Raw genomic sequence first — 14,724 nt, 5'->3', positions numbered from 1 at the left:
ACAGCATGGCATACTTTATAGAAACTATGGCTGAGGCATAGGGAAATGACTTTCATTCTCTCTCTATCTTCTGCCGTGGTCGGGTTTTGAGTCTTACTCAACTTCACACCTTTGTAACACAGGCAAGAACTCCTTCTTTGACTGTTCCATTTTGAACTATTTCAAAATCTTGTCAAGGTATGTACTCATTAAAAAAACTTATCAAGCGTCTTGATCTATCTCTATAGATCTTGATGCTTAATATGTAAGCAGCTTCACTGAGGTCTTTCTTTGAAAAAATCCTTTCAAACACTCCTTTATGCTTTGCAGAATAATTCTACATTATTTCCGATCAATAATATGTCATTCACATATACTTATCAGAAATGCTGTAGTGCTCCCACTCACTTTCTTGTAAATACATGCTTCACCGCAAGTCTGTATAAAACTATATGCTTTGATCAACTTATCAAAGCGTATATTCCAACTCCGAGATGCTTGCACCAGTCCATAGATGGATCGCTGGAGCTTGCATATTTCCTTAGCACCTTTAGGATTGACAAAACCTTTCTGGATGCATCATATACAACTCTTCTTTAATAAATCCATTAAGGAATGCAGTTTTGTTTATCCATTTGCCAGATTTCATAAAATGTGGCAATTGCTAACATGATTCGGACAGACCTAAGCATAGATACGAGTGAGAAACTCTCATCGTAGTCAACACCTTGAACTTGTCGAAAACCTTTTTGCGACAATTCTAGCTTTGTAGATAATAACACTACTATCAGCGTCCGTCTTCCTCTTGAAGATCCATTTAATCTCAATGGCTCACCAATCAATGGGCAAGTCAATCAAAGTCCATACTTTGTTCTCATACATGGATCTCATCTCAGATTTCATGGCCTCAAGCCATTTCGCGGAATCTGGGCTCATCATCACTTCCTCATAGTTTGTAGGTTCGTCATGGTCAAGTAACATGACCTTCAGAACAGGATTACCGTACCACTCTGGTGCGGATCTCACTCTAGTTTACCTACGAGGTTTCGGTAGTAACTTGATCTGAAGTTACATGATCTTCATCATTAGCTTCCTCACTAATTGGTGTAGTAGTCACAGGAACAGATTTCTGTGATGAACTACTTTCCAATAAGGGAGCAGGTACAGTTACCTCATCAAGTTCTACTTTTCTCCCACTCACTTCTTTCGAGAGAAACTCCTTCTCTAGAAAGACTCTGAATTTAGCAACAAAAGTATTGCCTTCGGATCTGTGATAGAAGGTGTACCCAATAGTCTCCTTTGGGTATCCTATGAAGACACATTTCTCCGATTTGGGTTTGAGCTTATCAGGATGAAACTTTTTCATATAAGCATCGCAGCCCCAAACTTTAAGAAACGACAGCTTAGGTTTCTTGCCAAACCATAGTCCATACGGTGTCGTCTCAACGGATTTAGATGGTGCCCTATTTAACGTGAATGCAGCTGTCTCTAGTGCATAACCCCAAAACGATAGTGGTAGATCGGTAAGAGACATCATAGATCGCACCATATCTAATAAAGTACGGTTATGACGTTCGGACACACCATTACACTGTGGTGTTCCAGGTGGCGTGAGTAGTGAAACTATTTCACATTGTTTTAACTGAAGGCCAAACTCGTAACTCAAATATTTTACTTCTGCGATCATATCGTAGAAACTTTTATTTTTGTTACGATGATTCTCCACTTCACTCTGAAATTCTTTGAACTTTTCAAATGTGTCAGACTTGTGTTTCATCAAGTAGATATACTCATATATGCTCAAATCATCTGTGAAGATCAGAAAATAATGATACCTGCCGTGAGCCTCAATATTCATCGGACCACATACATCTGTATGTATGATTTCCAACAAATCTTTTGCTCGCTCCATTGTTCCAGAGAACGGAGTCTTAGTCATCTTGCCCATGAGGCATGGTTAGCAAGCATCAATTGATTCATAATCAAGTGATTCCAAAAGTCCATCAGCATGGAGTTTCTTCATGCGCTTTACACCAATATGACCTAAACGGCAGTGCCACAAAAAAGTTGCACTATCATTATTAACTTTGCATATTTTGGCTTCAATTTTATGAATATGTGTATCATTACGATCGAGATCCAACAAACCATTTTCGTTGGTGTGTATGACCATAGAAGGTTTTATTCATGTAAACAGAACAACAATTATTCTCTAACTTACATGAATAACCGTATTGCAATAAACATGATCAAATCATATTCATGCTCAACGCAAACACCAAATAACACTTATTTTAGGTTCAACACTAATCCCGAAAGTATAGGGAGTGTGCGATGATTATCATATCAATCTTGGAACCACTTCCAACACACATCGTCACTTCACCCTTAACTAGTCTCTGTTCATTCTGCAACTCCCGTTTTGAGTTACTACTCTTAGCAATTGAACTAGTATCAAATACCGAGGGGTTGCTACGAACACTAGTAAAATACACATCAATAATCTGTATATCAAATATACTTTTGTTCACTTTGCCATCCTTCTTATCTGCCAAATACTTGGGGCAGTTCCGCTTCCAGTGACCAGTCCCTTTGAAGTAGAAGCACTTAGTCTCAGGCTTAGGACCAGACTTGGGCTTCTTCACTTGAGCAGCAACTTGCTTGCCGTTCTTCTTGAAGTTCCGTTTCTTTCCCTTTGCCCTTTTCTTGAAACTAGTGGTCTTGTTAATCATCAACACTTGATGTTCTTTCTTGATTTCTACCTTCATCGATTTCATCATAATGAAAAGCTCGGGAATCGTTTTCATCATCCCTTGCATACTATAGTTCATCACAAAGTTCTACTAACTTGGTGATGGTGACTGGAGAATTCTGTCAATCACTATTTTATCTGGAAGATTAACTCCCACTTGATTCAAGCGATTGTAGTACCCAGACAATCTGAACACATGTTCACTGCTTGATCTATTCTCCTCCATCTTTTAGCTATAGAACTTGTTGGAGACTTCATATCTCTCAACTCGGGCATTTGCTTGAAATATTAACTTCAACTCCTGGAACATCCATATGATCCATGACGTTCAAAACGTCTTTGAAGTCCCGATTCTAAGCTGTTAAGCATGGTGCACTAAACTATCAAGTAGTCATCATATTGAGCTAGCCAAACGTTCATGACGTCTGCATCTGCTCCTGCAATAGGTCTGTCACCTAGCGGTGCATTAAGGACATAATTCTTTTGTGCAGCAATGAGGATAAACCTCAGATCACGGATCCAATCCGCATCATTGCTACTAACATCTTTCAACTTAGTTTTCTCTAGGAACATATCAAAAATAAAACAGGGGAGCTAAACGCTAGCTATTGATCTACAACATAGATATGCTAATACTACCAGGACTAAGTTCATGATAAATTAAAGTTCAATTAATCATATTACTTAAGAACTCCCACTTAGATAGACATCCCTCTAATCATCTAAGTGATCACGTGATCCAAATCAACTAAACCATAACCGATCATCACGTGAAATGGAATAGCTTTCAATGGTGAACATCATTATGTTGATCATATCTACTATATGATTCACGCTCGACCTTTCGGTCTCAGTGTTCCGAGGCCATATCTGCATATGCTAGCTCGTCAAGTTTAACCTGAGTATTCTGTGTGTGCAAAACTGGCTTGCACCCGTTGTAGATGGACGTAGAGCTTATCACACCCGATCATCACGTGGTGTCTGGGCACGACGAACTTTGGCAACGGTGCATACTCAGGGAGAACACTTTTATCTTGAAATTTAGTGAGAGATCATCTTATAATGCTACCGTCAAACAAAGCAAGATAAGATGCATAAAAGATAAACATCACATGCAATCAATATAAGTGATATGATATGGCCATCATCATCTTGTGCTTGTGATCTCCATCTCCGAAGCACCATCATGATCACCATCGTCACCGGCGTGACACCTTGATCTCCATCGTAGCATCGTTGTCGTCTTGCCAATCTTATGCTTCCACGACTATCGCTACCGCTTAGTGATAAATTAAAGCATTACAGTGCGATTGCATTGCATACAATAAAGCGACAACCATATGGCTCCTGCCAGTTGCCGATAACTCGGTTACAAAACATGATCATCTCATACAATAAAATTTAGCATCATGTCTTGACCATATCACATCACAACATGCCCTGCAAAAACAAGTTAGACGTCCTCTACTTTGTTGTTGCAAGTTTTACGTGGCTGCTACGGGCTTTAGCAAGAACCGTTCTTACCTACGCATCAAAACCACAACGATAGTTTGTCAAGTTGGTGTTGTTTTAACCTTCGCAAGGACCGGGCGTAGCCACACTCGGTTCAACTAAAGTTGGAGAAACTGACACCCGCCAGCCACCTATGTGCAAAGCACGTCGGTAGAACCAGTCTCGCGTAAGCATACGCGTAATGTCGGTCCGGACCGCTTCATCCAACAATACCGCCGAACCAAAGTATGACATGCTGGTAAGCAGTATGACTTATATCGCCCACAACTCACTTGTGTTCTACTCGTGCATATGACATCTACGCATAAAACCTGGCTCGGATGCCACTGTTGGTGAACGTAGTAATTTCAAAATTTTCCTACGCACACGCAAGATCATGGTGATGCATAGCAACGAGAGGGGAGAGTGTTGTCTACGTACCCTCATAGACCGTTCGCGGAAGCGTTATATCAACGCGGGGTATGTAGTCGTACGTCTTCACGATCCGACCGATCCAAGTACCGAAAGCACGGCACCTCCGAGTTCTGCACACGTTCGGCTCGGTGACGTCCTCGCCTTCTCGATCCAGCAAGAGGGGCGAAGTAGTAGATGAGTTCCGGCAACACGACGGCGTGGTGACGGTGTTGGTGAAAAACAATCTTCGCAGGGCTTCGCCTAAGCACTACGAAAACTATGACGGAGGATAAACTAGAGGGGACGGGGTTGCCGGCACACGGCTTGGTGTTTCTTGATGTGTCTTTGGTGCTAGCCCTGCCCCTCTATTTATATGTTGAGCCCTGGGGTCGAAACTTGGAGTAAAAGCCTCCACAAAGTCGGTTTCACCCGAAAGGCAAGAGTCCTTCTCGGACTCCAGGGCCAGACGCCAGGGTTCCCGGCGTCTGGACCCAGACGCCAGGGACCCTAGCGTCTGGCCTCTGGACTCCGCAAAACTTCCTTTTGCACTTTACAAAAACCTTGTGGGCTTTCCCCTTTGGCCCAAATAAAGTGTTCTCGTACCCAAACATTTCGGGAAACATCCGGAACCCCTTCCAGTGAATTTCGGAACTCTTCCGATGACCAAACACTATTATCCCATATATCAAACTTTATCTCCGGACCATTCCGGAGTTCTTCGTCATGTCCGTGATCTCATCCCGGACTCCGAACAACATTCGGTCACCAACATACATAACTCACATAGTACTATATCGTCAATGAACGTTAAGCGTGCGGACCCTACGGGTTCGAGAACTATGTAGACATGACCGAGACACCTCTCTGGTCAATAACCAATAGCGGGACCTGGATGCCCATATTAGCTCCTACATATTCTACGAAGATCTTTATCGGTCAGACCGCATAACAACATATGTTGTTCCCTTTGTCATCGGTATGTTACTTGCCTGAGATTCGATCGTCGGTATCTCAATACCTAGTTCAATCTCGTTACCGGAAAGTCTCTTTACTCGTTCTGTAATACATCATCCCGCAACTAACTCATTAGTTGCAATGCTTGCAAGGCTTATAGTGATGTGCATTACCGAGTGGGCCCAGAGATACCTCTCCAACAATCGGAGTGACAAATCCTAATCTCAAAATACGCCAACCCAACAAGTACCTTTGGAGACACCTGTAGAGCACCTTTATAATCACCCAGTTATGTTGTGACGTTTGGTGGCACACAAAGTGTTCCTCCGGTAAATGGGAGTTGCATAATATCATAGTCATAGGAACATGTATAAGTCATGAAGAAAGCAATAGCAACAAACTAAACGATCAAGTGCTAAGCTAACGGAATGGGTCAAGTCAATCACATCATTCTCCTAATGATGTGATCCCGTTAATCAAATGACAACTCATGTCTATGGTTAGGAAACTTAACCATCTTTGATCAACGAGCTAGTCAAGTAGAGGCATACTAGTGACACTCTGTTTGTCTATGTATTCACACATTTATTATGTTTCCGGTTAATACGATTCTAGCATGAATAATAAACATCTATCATGAAATAAGGAAATAAATAATAACTTTATTATTGCCTCTAGGGCATATTTCCTTCACCCCGGGTCTATCTTTATCATATTAATCTCCTACTACTTAGTTATTTACTTTGCCTTTATTTTACTTTGCATCTTTATCATAAAAATACCAAAAATATTGTCTTATCATATCTATCAAATCTCACTCTCGTAAGTGGCCCTATAGGGATTGACAACCCCTATTTGCGTTGGTTGCGAGGATTTATTTGTTTTGTGCAGGTACGAGGGACTTGTGTGTGGCCTCCTACTGGATTGATACCTTGGTTCTCAAAAACTGAGGGAAATACTTACGCTACTTTGCTGCATCATCCCTTCCTCTTCGGGGAAAACCAACGCAGTGCTAAAAGAGGTAGCACTTGGTTGGGGGCTTGGGGCCTCCGACTTTAGATGCTAGGTTTTGGTGTGATGTCTGTTTGGTATTCGGCTCGGACAATCGGCACCCCTTCATCAAGTGGATAGGAGTAGCGACAGATGTTGCCAAGATAGTGGCTTTAGACTACCTGATGTATTACTCTATAAGGTCTTTGTGAATAATTAATAAAATGGCTGCATGCATCGCCAAAGGGTCATCCTCCTTTTCAAACAAAAAAAATCCTTATGACTTGGTTTTAGCACTATGACTCGGTCTTAAGATTTTGTTGCTAAGACCCCTTTTGACAATACTTGAGGGTTGGTCTTAAGGCTATTATTTGGCTCAAATCCCATGTTTCATTAACATTGGAGACACCCTAATAGTATAGCCATATGATGGTTATGTCATGTTGCTATGTCATCTAGAGACATACTCATTGGGACTCATATAATGAGGTTGGATATTAGATGAGTCATTTTCCCATCTTCTATCTTACTCTTTCTCCAGAAAATATATCCTTAGGGGTACGTGTAGAGACGGACTCTCGCACGAGATCATACTCCTCTCCTTCTCTTCTCTCTTCTCCATGTGGACGAAAGTGTCACTTGTGCTAAGAAATGACAAATAAAATGAGAACTATGCATACGATTACATGCAGAGATTACACTTGATCCAAGGTAGCAGAGTAAATGTAGAGGAAATAGAAATGGTGAAGTGAAAATGATGACTAAGTGCCATGTTTTGGCTTTTTTTCCTTGTTTTTGTCATGTTTGTACCATATAATGGGTACGTTGAAAAAATGGATATGTCTATCACAATGATGCAGCGGCAAGGGGGAGTATATATTGATAATGATGACTCTTGATGACATGACAACCATATATAGCTAAATGCTAGCTACATTATTAGTCATGTTTTAAGATAACCGATGGCTCTATCTTCCTTCTCCTCATTAATTAAGCGACACGTAGACTAAGACTACCCATGGTGAGAGTACTAAGGATCGATGGTAATAAGGGAAAATAGGGACACGGTGTTTACCCAGGTTCGGGCCCTCTTAGACTATCCACAATGGGTAGTAACATAGACTAGTAACATGCCCATGTTACTAGTGTAGCGACCCAACCTCAAACGGTCAAGTCTCTGTGCTTCAGTGTCATCCCTGGATCGGTAATGCTGACACACACAATACTCGAAGGATTTATAACAGAGTAGCAATCACACACTTATTACATCGAATGTCTCAAAAGAGAACTTATTCCAATAAATATGGCATAAGGCCATCTAATACGATAACAGTGGAAGGCTTGGAAGATAAAGTGAGTCCATCAACTCCAACGGCATAGCTGAGATGCACGGCAACAACCTAACGAACCTTACTCCTCGTCTGAAAAGTCTGCAACATAATACGTTGTAGCCCGAAAACAGGTCAACACATGGAATATGCTGGCAATATAACACAGTAGAGCAAGAACAGAATAATGCTATCACTACATGCATATTTGGCTAGTGGAAAGCTCTATGGTTAAAGTTTTGCGAAAAGCCAATTTTTCCCTACAACAATGGAATAGATTTTATTTAACTATCATGGTAGTTGAAACATCATTGAGAAGGTTCCTCCAACTCAATCCCAATTAAAAGTAATTATAAACCCAACAATTTTAATTTAGAGTGATGAGATACATATGATAATCCAAGTACTAGATACTCAAGATGTCCATAACCGGGGACACGACTAACCATGATTAGTTTGTACACTCTGTAGAGGTTTGCACACTTTTCCCCACAAGACTCGATCTCCTCCGTTGGATTTCTCGCACTACATGGTGTTTGAGAAACGGATGACCGAGACACAGTCTTTTAGAAGCATTAACTCTAACCCCGGGTAGACAGTACCAACCTACATCCCCTACATCTGCTAGCCTACCACTAGAAGAGGTCATGCAACTTACTCAACTATGCTAGAGCCCATAATAGCTTGTGGCTGCACACGGAAGTTTCTAGCATGAAATATCTCAGTTCCCTTTGAGCCTGGGTGGCGGACCTTAGGATTATCACACGGGTCCTCCGGGATATCCTAGGACAACACTGGGTTCTCCAGGTGCCCACAAGCAATCCACCCAGATATGTATTAAAGTTTCCAAATTAAGTTGAACCATTAATTAACAATCTCACATCCGTCATGGATTCACTCACCCAAACCACGTCTACGAGCATAGCATAGCAATATAAGCAATACGTAGAAGTAACTCCCAAGGGTTTGATAATAACAGGGCAATAGGTTCTACCTCATCAACTACTTCCCAATCCCACATGTTATCAAGTCCTAACCATGCAATGTTTGAGGGTTGAAACTAATGCATAAAAACTGGGTGATAAAGGGGTATGATCAAAGTGTTACTTGCCTTGCTGATGATCCGCAAAACCTAGAGACTCGTAATAGCACGCTTCACACTCTGGGTGTTCTATCGCAAACAAACAATAGCATACATAAGCAATCAAGCAAAGGCACACGGGTAAAACACGAATAAGAAGATCTAACCAGAAAGTTCAACTTAAGAACTCCGGTTTGCAAAAAAGAATCAAATCGAACGGAGCAACGAAACTCAAACTGCGAAAGAAACAAGATCCGATTACTAATCTAGACTAAAGTCAAATTTTACCGTATCAAAATCTTGTTAAAGTTGGTTAAATGGAAAGAGGGCTTCGAGACGAAGATCTAGGCGCTTGAATCGCATGATTACGATAAACGAGCGAAAAGATAAACTAAAATGAAAATCGGATCAGAAATCATGATCGAAAATAATCGCGGAAAAATCCAAGAAAAAGAAAAACTGACGTAGAGGCTAATGAACGAACGTTCGTTGTCTGCGGCTAAATGGTGAAAACCGTTCATTAAAACGAACGTACGGACGAACGTCCGCTAAGTTACTAAACCAAGAAAAAAACTAAAATCGATCTATTCTAAAAACCGAAACCTAGGGTTTTCTAAAAAAGAACCGAATCAGTTTTAAAATAAAACCGAACGACGGCGGCGGCGGCGTATACCTCCGGCGAGGCTGGGCGGCTCCGGCGGGGTTCGGTTGCGGCGGCGGGGCTCCGGGGCGGCGGGGCTCCAGCAGGCGGCGGCGGAGGGCGGCGGCTGCGGCGAGTTGGGGTCCCGAGGGGCCCTGAGCTTGGCTTATAAAGGAGGGGGGGAGGCGGAGGCAGCTTGGGCGAGGGGCACGGCGGCGGCGAGGCGTGTCCGGCTCGGAGTCGCCCGGTGATGTGGGTGGCGACGCGGGGTTGGGCCAGCCGGCTTGGCTGGGCTTCGGCCCAGTCGGGCGCTAACTTTTTTTAAACAGATTCCGCCGAAAATAAATCCTAGAAAAATAAATAAAAGTCCAAAAATGCCAAAATAATTTTTCACCGTCTAAATAAAATATTTAGAACAAGATGAACATTTTTTGGCCCTAGAATGCAATTTTGAAAACGTGCAATTTTTCTAATGCAAATAAAATTGCAATAAAATCTGAATAAAAGCAAATATTTGATTTTAATATTTTTCCTCCAATATTTCATTTCTTTTGGAGAACTCATATTATCTCCTCTCATATATTTTAACATGAAATATTTTCAGAGAGAAAAATAATTAAAACCAAAAATCCTCGTTTCAATATTTGATAAAATTCAAATATGAAAATAGTGAAATCCCCAACTCTCTGTGAGGGTCCTTGAGTTGCTTAGGATTTCGAGGATCAAGCCAAAATGCAAAAAAATAAAAATGATATGCAATGATGACCTAATCAATTTGGGATGTTACAAGCCTACCCCCTTAAGATGAATCTCGCCCTCGAGATTCAGGTTGGCTAGAAAATAGGTGTGGGTGGTCTTTGCGAAGATCATCCTCTCGTTCCCAGGTGGCTTCGTCCTCGGTATGGTGGCTCCACTGAACTTTGCAAAACTTAATAACCTTGCTGCGGGTAACCCGGCTGGCAAACTCGAGAATCTTGACTGGTTTCTCCTCATAAGTCAAATCATGGTCCAACTGAATCGCTTACAGTGGTACTGTATCTCTCAGAGGAATGTCAGCCATCTCTGCGTGGCACTTCTTCAACTGGGAAACGTGGAACTCATCGTGAATTCCTGACAATCCTTCGGGCAATTCCAACTTATAAGCAACTTCTCCCATACGTTCCAAAACTCTGTATGGTCCCACAAAACGTGGCGCTAACTTTCCCTTAACTCCAAAGAGCTTAACTTCTCGGAGTGGTGATACTCGAAGATACACTCTGTCTCCGATTTCATAGACTACCTCCTTGCGTTTGGAATCTGCATAACTCTTCTGTCAGGACTGAGCTACCTTCAGTCTATCTCTAATCAATTTAACCTTCTCTTCTGATTCCTTAATCAAATCTGGTCCAAACAACTGACGGTCTCCAACTTCATCACACAACAACGGTGTCCTGCACCTCCTTCCGTAAAAGGCTTCGAAAGGTGCCATCTTCAAACTAGCCTGGTAACTGTTGTTGTATGAGAACTCTGCATAGGGCAAGTTGTCATCCCAACTAGATCCATAATCTAGTGCACAAGCTCTCAACATATCCTCCAGAATCTGGTTGACTCTCTCGGTCTGTCCATCTGTTTGCGGGTGAAAAGCTGTACTGAACGCCAGTCTGGTTCCCAAAGTTTCATGCAATTGATTCCAAAACTTTGAGGTAAACTGGGTTCCTCTATCTGATACAATGGTCCTTGGAACTCCATGCAAACATACGATCCTGGTCATGTATATCTTGGCCAACTTGGCACTTGTATAGGTGGTTTTCACTAGGATAAAGTGAGCTACTTTGGTCAAGCGATCAACTACTACCCATATAGAATCATATCTTGATTTGGTCCTGGGCAATCTGGTGATGAAATCCATGCCAAGCTTATCCCACTTCCATTCGGGTATCGGCATAGGCTGTAACAATCCGGCTGGCTTTTGATGTTCTGCCTTCACTCTCTGACATACATCACATACGACTACATACTCGGAAATATCCTTCTTCATACCAGTCCACCAGAAACGCTCCTTTGAATCCACATACATCTTGGTGTTTCTGGGGTGTATCGAGTATGGTGAGTCATGAGCCTCCTGAAGTATTAACTTCCTGATCTCTGTGTTATTGGGCACATAAACATGGTCCTCAAACCACAAGGTGTCGTGTTCATACTCACGAAAACTTTGGCCTTTCCTTTGCTCATTCTCTCTTTTATCTCGGCGACCTCTTTGTCATCCTTCTGAGCTTCTCGAATCTTTCCTAACAATGTAGACTGAACTTCCATTGTTGCAACAAAACCTCTAGGGACAATCTCCAATCGAAGTTCCCTGAGATCTTCTGCCAACTCCTTTGGAAATCCTGCGCTTATGAGTGTGTTGGCATAACTCTTCCGGATCAAAGCGTCTGCTACGACGTTGGCCTTGCCTGGATGATAGTGAAGCTTCATGTCATAATCCTTTATAAGCTCCAACCATCTCATCTGCCTAAGGTTCAGCTCCTTCTGTGTGAAAATGTACTTCAAACTCTTATGGTCAGTGTATACATCGCAATGGTTTCCAATAAGTAATGTCTCCAAGTCTTCAATGCATGCACTACGGCAGCCAACTCCAAATCATGCGTGGCATAATTTAACTCATGCGGTTTCAGTTGTCGCGAGGCATACGAAACAACTCTTTCGTCCTGCATCAGTACTCCTCCAAGTCCTAAGCGAGAGGCGTCGCAATACACTTGGAAATCCTTGCGTATATCCGGCAGAATCAGTACTAGGGCTGTGGTCAGACGTTTCTTTAACTCCTGAAAACTCGCTTCACATTCTTTCGTCCATTTAAATTTGGTATCCTTCTTCAATAACTCTGTCATTGGCTTCGCAATCTTGGAAAAATTCTCAATGAATCTCCGATAGTATCATGCGAGTCCAAGAAAACTGCGGATCTCGCTAACTGAAGTGGGTGCCAACCATTCAGTGATTGACTGAACCTTGGTGGGGCCCACTGCTATACCTTCTCCTGATATAACATGTCCAAGGAATCCAACTTCCTTCAACCAAAACTCACATTTGCTGAACTTGGCATACAACTGATGTTCCCTGAGTTTCTCGAGAACTAAACGCAAATGCTCCTTGTGCTCCTCTTCATTCTTTGAGTATACCATTATATCATCAATGAACACCACAACAAACTTATCCAAATATTCCATGAACACCTGGTTCATCATGCTCATGAAATAGGCAGGGGCGTTAGTCAGTCCAAATGACATGACCGTGTACTCATATAACCCGTACCTTGTGGTAAATGCGGTTTTAGGTATATCCTTCTCCCGAATCTTCAGCTGGTGATATCCTGATCGCAGATCGATCTTCGAAAACACCTTAGCTCCTTGCAACTAGTCAAACAAATCATTGATCATCGGCAGTGGGTATTTGTTCTTGATCGTCACCTCATTCAATGCATGATAATCAACAACAATCCTTAGAGACTTACCCTTCTTCTCAACCAGAAGCACTGGGGCTCCCCATGGTGATGAACTCCGTTGGATGTAACATTTCTCCAATAATTCCTTGATCTGCTTCTTAATCTCCTCCAGATCATTTGCGGGCATCCGGTAGGGTCTCTTTGATATTGGCCCTGTACCTGGCAATAGCTCTATCAAAAATTCGATGTCTCGATCCGGTGTCATGCCTGGTAACTCCTCTGGAAGAACATCTAGGTAATCCTTCACTACAAGCACTTCCTCCAGAACAACTCCCGTGAGGGTATTTACTTGGCTCCTCCTAGGCGCATGCCTAGATACATACTTGATCCTTTTTCCCTCCGGGGTGGTGAGATAAATTGATTTACTAGCACAGTCAATGCTTCCTCCATACTTTGACATCTAGTACATGCCTAATATCACATCCAATCCTTGTGGCTCCAAAATTATCAGGTCTGACAGAAAAACATGGCTACCAATGGTTAAGGGTATCCGGTCGCACCATCGGCTAGCCACATACTTTGCTCCATGTGAACTTACTAACAGAGGGGTCCTAAGGGATTGTGTTGGTAGTTTAGACTTATCCACGAATCCCCTTGATATGTATGAATGTGATGCACCAGTATCAAAAAGAACAAGGGCGGTAAAAGACTTAACCAAAAACTTACTGATTACTGCGTCTGGCTGCCCTTCAACCTCCTCCACATTAACGTGGTTCACTTGTCCTTTGTTGAATGGATTGGGCTTCTTCCCAGCGCTCCCATTACCGTTTCCATTCTTCGCTTCAGGGCACTCCGTGGCATAATGTCCAGTCTTCCCGCACTTGAAGCAAGTAATGTGACTTAGGTCTCTCTTGGCGGGTGTGGCTGGATTGGAGCGGTTCTGATTATTGCTTACTCTGTTCCCATTCCCATTCTTGGAACCATTGTGGTTATGCGAACTTCCTTCGTTATGGTTATGACCTCCATGGTTATGAACAAGTCCCCCCGAGTTCGGGGTTAGACGAGGCTTTTGCTGGGCTCCTGAGTTGTACCTTCCTTGTCCATACTTTCTTTTGCGGCTCACAATTTGCTGCTGCTTCCCTTCAATCATAAGAGCCTTGTCTACCAACTCCTGGTAGTTGTTAAATGTTGCCACCATCAATTGCATGCTCATCTCATCGTTCAGCCCTTCCATAAACTTCTCCTGCTTCGCGGCATCTGTGGCCACATCGTCAGGGGCATAACGAGACAGCTTACTAAATTCATCCATGTATTGCCCCACAGTACGGTTCCCTTGGCGCAAGTTGCGGAACTCACGCTTCTTCATGCTCATAGCTCCCGTTGAGACATGGGCGGTGCGGAATGCTTGCTGAAACTGATCCCATGTAACAGTGGCTATAGGGTAGGTGACTGTGTAATTCTCCCACCATGAGGCTACTGGTCCATCCAACTGATGTGCGGCAAAACGCACCTTCTCAGCATCTGTACACCCTGCAGTTATTAACTCCCTTCCAATCCTGTGGAGCCAATCATCTGCCACTATCGGCTCAGTGCTACTGGAAAACACCGGCGGCTACAACCTCAGAAAACGGGCTAAGTTATCAACTAGTGGTGGTGGCGGTGGGTTGTTGTTGTTGT

Source organism: Triticum urartu, chromosome 7A (assembly GCF_056163025.1).
Source record: "Triticum urartu cultivar PI428250 chromosome 7A, HENAU_Tu73, whole genome shotgun sequence".
NCBI classification, from domain to species: Eukaryota; Viridiplantae; Streptophyta; class Magnoliopsida; order Poales; family Poaceae; genus Triticum; species Triticum urartu.
The sequence above is the reverse complement of the archived record's forward strand: the minus strand, read 5'-3'. Positions refer to the sequence as shown.